This window comes from Callorhinus ursinus, unplaced genomic scaffold (genome assembly GCF_003265705.2).
Source record: "Callorhinus ursinus isolate GAN/ISIS: 27379988/994484 unplaced genomic scaffold, GSC_fseal_2.0 scaffold28, whole genome shotgun sequence".
Classification (NCBI taxonomy): Eukaryota; Metazoa; Chordata; class Mammalia; order Carnivora; family Otariidae; genus Callorhinus; species Callorhinus ursinus.
In genome coordinates, this window is record NW_027397090.1 from 9,371,371 (window position 1) to 9,376,117 (window position 4,747).

Below are 4,747 nucleotides of genomic sequence, written 5' to 3' on the forward strand. Positions count from 1 at the left end.
TGTGTGTGTGTGTGTGTGTGTGTGTGTGTGTGTGTTGCAGGGGGTGCCTCTGGCTCTCAACTTGACATCTGCATTCTCGTTAGGCCATGTTAACACTTAAAACCAAACTCTTTGCTAAAAAAAATAGCAGTAGCTTAGTCTGCAGATGAAACTTTGTGCTTCCAAGAATATTAGCTCTTTATAGGTTGTGCTTTTTGGATGATAATATGGTCCACAAAGCTAACCCTGACATTTCTTTTATTAATCTGTTATTCCTCAGGGTGTAGAAGGTTTAGTAAATTCAGGACAAAATTTTATATTCAGTGGCAAAAAAAAGACAAAAATATGCTAAATATATTACTAGCTCTTAAAATTTTAGTGTAGATAGTATTTTTTATAAACCACTACCAGTGCAGTAGCTCATAGATGCTCTGTGACCGCCTCATTGTTCATCTCGCTGCTTCAATCCCTGTAGCCCTATTATGAATGTTCTCTTACACATGTCTTCTATGGAAACGATTTCTGTAATATATTGTTTTCCATGTTTGGCAGAAGTTGGGGGTGCTTTAGTTGACATCATTCTGTTTTTGGAAATCCTGTCCAGAAAATTACTGTTGGTTTTCAAACTGACAACTGTTTTGCTTCTTAAAACTTCAGTTTCCCTGAAAAGAGACCCTGTACGTGTTCAGTACACTGCATAATGCCTTGCACCTTGCAGGGATCCAACGGGTCAGAACCATTAAAGGCTAGAAAGTTAAAACTAGCTTACCTCTGTCTCATCTCAGCTTCAGGAGAAATACACTTATTGTGCTTAAGATACACAATTTGCCTCAAACATACAAGGCAAGATATACAACTGCACAAAACATCATAAGTGATTTAGATACTTTTAAGGCATACACGTGTGCGTATTCACATACATGTATGTATGTACATTTAAATGAGATTTGGAACTTGAATTTATGTAGTGATTTTACAGAGAATTATATTTAAAGGGTTTTAATTTTATTTAAAGTGCTCCTATTTAAAGGCAGTTTTATTAAACCAGCCCCACAAGCAAAGTTGGAAACTTCATACAAGTGCCATTTGCCTGAATTAACCAGATATTTGTGTAAACTATTATTTTGTCTTTGGATGATTATGAACCATGACATTCTGGCTTTCCTTCCATATCTTTAGGGAATCAGCCTTAATTTTATGTATGGCCATCACTTTCCTCAGAGTACTATGCAGCATACTTCAAATGTTAATTTATCTCTGTAAAGTGATTAGTAATAAATCTGAGGTTTTTTCCTGTCCTAGGGATGAACAATTTCACACATTCAGATATTGACTCATACAGCATTCTATTAGAAATGCTCATAATAGTATCCTCCCTCACCATTGTCATCTTGCGTTTGAAGCATGTATTTTTTTCTTATCAGTTAAAGAGTGTAGACTGAGTGCAGTCATAGTAGGTGCTCAATAAATAGTCGATTATTGATCTACCATCAAACTAACTGTTACCTTTTCACGGAGGAGTATATTTTTAGAGTAATATATGTTTGAAACTGAAAAATTCTATCATTTGACAAGAATTACTAAGCTTATTTAGGCTGGAGTTAGTAACATGCAATAAAAATACTGTTTGTGTAGAACATGGTCTGAAGGTAGGAGATGGGAAAAGTTTAAGCGGTTGGTTACCTTTTTGTGCAAGACACATTAATAAATGTGAGTAAATGTCTTAATAGGGCTGCTGAACCCGAGGGAACTGCTGTAGACTTCTGCAATCAGTTTCTGCACTGGTATACCTAGCATTACCTGTCTTAGGTACTGTTCATTTCTCCCCAAATCTCGGTTGCTTTCCAGTGTTTTAAAAGTGGTAGTGGTGAAATGTGAAGTTATATTCAATCGCCTGTACTTCTTGTTTTCTCAGAGCATCTCTAATATGAGGGAGAAATTTTTATGAATATTTGTTTCAGAATCTGTTAATTTGTGGCTTCAGAGCATTTTTGACAGAGCTTGCCCAATGTGAACAGATTTAAACAGTTTAAAAGACAAACATTCCAACCTGAGCTGGGAGGGACAGAGCGCGTAGCCCAGCATAACTGGGTACTGCCTCCTGGCGAGGTTCTTGGTGTGTGACTGGGATGCTGGCTGCCAGCTGGTGGCCACTGTCGGTGTTCGGGCTGGAGGTGTGTTGTCCCTAGGAGAAGGACGAAATGGGTTCTAGATGAACTTGTATTTGAGATGGACAGAATAAAAAATAATGTGGTATAAATAGGCCAAATATTTATACACACTACTACAAAAACTAAAAAATGGAGGAGGGGGAAGAAAATGATAAAAGGTCAGTGATATTTTTTTACAGCCTCTGAAAAAGTTATTTTTTAAATCCAAATCTCTTGGACAGTAAGCAGTTGCTTACTTTATTTAACACTGCGGGACTTTAATTTACGGGATGGTTCTCAGATACCATCTGTACTCTGCTATTAGAATTGACCATGTGTGTGAACTTTACATTGCTTGAAAATTTTCCAAAAATGGAGTATTTAAGTTGCTGTTGATGTTGTTTTAAGATTTTCCTGTAGGTTGTGGTTAAATGGACAAGTTACATATGTGATCTGTGGTGCAAGGTCAGATCCTGGGCATTAAAGATAAGTTTGGCTAACTTATTTTACTGAAGGTACTAACCGTCTTCCCTCTGATTGCATTGTTTTTCTTAAGCTATTTTTCTCAATGTAACAATCTGCATTGAAAGTTCTTTTAGCTCTCACAGTGTACTAATTCACATTTTTGAAGAATTCAATATTTTGTGAATTCTTTTTACACTTAAAATGTATACCTTGCAGAGGGATAAAAATAAATTTTGCAGTAAAGTATGTGCAGAGGGTGTTCTGGGACTTAGTTCTCCAGAGTGCTTGAAGTATGATGCTAAATTCGAAGGCTCATAGGTCGACTGTAAATTATTTGTATTAGCACTATCCAATAGAAATAAATGGGAGCCACATATGTGATTTTTAATTTTCTAGCAGTCGTATTAAAAAAGAAACTGGTGGCATTAGCTTAAATATTTTAATTAACCCAGTATATTAAAAATATCATTTTAGTATGTAATCAATATACAAAATTATAGAGATATTTTGCCTTTTTTTCCCCCCATGGTAAGTCTTTAAAATTCGTTGTGTATTTTGCACTCACAGTGCATGTCAGTTCTGACTAGCTACATCTCAAGTGCTCCAATAGCCACGTGGCTAAGGGCTACTGTACTGGACAGTGCAGGTTCATAGGGTACAAAGTATGACTTTATTTTAAATTGGGAGATGGTGAGGTAGGCATGAAATCATGGTCTTTAAAAATTACTTAGTATACTTAGAAAAGTATCTAATAGAATTATCCACATTGTCTTCATTTTAAATTTGCTGTAGAATGAGCTCAATCTGTTCCAATTTGCCAAGCATTATTTAAGAAGAAAGAAATTACATGCCATGTAAGATGCCATGATATGCTTATTATAACAACACATTATTAACACATTTTTCAGTGTGTTCACTAAATTCTGTCCTGTTTCTTCAAAATAATAGCTTAAATTGCATGTTAATTGTATATCTATTTGTTTTTATATAATTCTTATAATAATGCGTATTAACAAACAGCCCTAGGATTCTAATCTTCCTATGCATCTGTCTTCCAGTACTTACTGGTACACTTATTAAGTTGTTACAAGTGGCAGAAAAGTAGAATGAACCATTGGTTTTTTTCCATTAGATTGTTTTTATCATGTGATCATGTACCAAGCCAGCTATAAATTATTGTATTCCTTAGATGATGGAAAATAGTGTTTATGTCTTATCTTTGCTAAATGTTTGCAATTTCTAAGTAAACTTTTCATCTCCTAAGATGAGTGTAAAGTGTGATTTTATTTTTGCTTGTTTTGGTGTTTTAACCTCAGCTCCAGTCTGCCAAGCAGTCCTGTTTAATTGCTGTGATGGTGGTAGTGGGGTGGATGTGTGAGCTGTTGTCTCATTGAATTGATTACTTACAGATGTAGAAAGAATTAAAAATGTCAGTTGTGTCCAGGACATTAAAAAATGTCAAAAACAAATTAGAGAAATTGTCATACTTGTCCTTAGAGTGCATTAATAATGACTAGTTGACTTATGAAAGTCATTATAATAACTAGATTTGCTTTTTCTCCTACATTTTAAATGAATACATAGAGCAGGGAATTGATAATTTCAGTGTTAAATCCCATGTTTTCTTAGCCTTGAGTCTCACTTCATATGTTTTAAGCTGGATATACAGCATTCACAGTAATTTAAATGGTTTTAATACATAAGCATACTCTGAAAAGTATTTGATGAAGTTGGACACTTATTTTAACTCAAGTTTTCAAATACTAAAAAGGATGTTTTGTGGGAAAGGCCTTTATTACTTTGTCCCATGACTCTTCAGGATTGTATTTTAAATAACGTACTATTATCAATGCCTATTTTTGGTAGGAAACAGGATATAGAAGTTACTTGCATCATGCCAGAGTCCCACAGTGTTTAAAACTACAGTATTGTTTTTGCTTTGATATGCTAGGGAAGGGAACCAGCTTACTAAAGACAGTGTTGATTTGAGTTAGATTATAAAAAGAAGTTTGGACAACAATTAATATTAGCAAAATGCTTCCCTGGGAAATTGTTTTGCTTAATACGGTGCTTCTTGAAATAAAAGATTAACAGTAATAACAGAGGCAGGATGATACACTAGCTTTAAAATTTTTAAATACGATAAACCTTTC

At 34.7% G+C, this 4,747-nt stretch overlaps 1 protein-coding gene across 2 annotated transcripts in view; it reads left to right on the forward strand.

Moving 5' to 3' along the window:
* PTAR1 (protein prenyltransferase alpha subunit repeat containing 1) overlaps positions 1 to 4,057 on the forward strand; it is a 57,680-nt gene extending 53,623 nt beyond the window's left edge. For both annotated transcript variants that reach the window (XM_025891418.2, XM_025891420.2), the window contains one exon: positions 1 to 4,057. This exon is cut by the window's left edge and continues 5,284 nt beyond it. The gene's annotated coding sequence lies outside the window, so the exon portion shown is untranslated.
* The last annotated feature ends 690 nt before the right edge of the window (positions 4,058 to 4,747 follow it).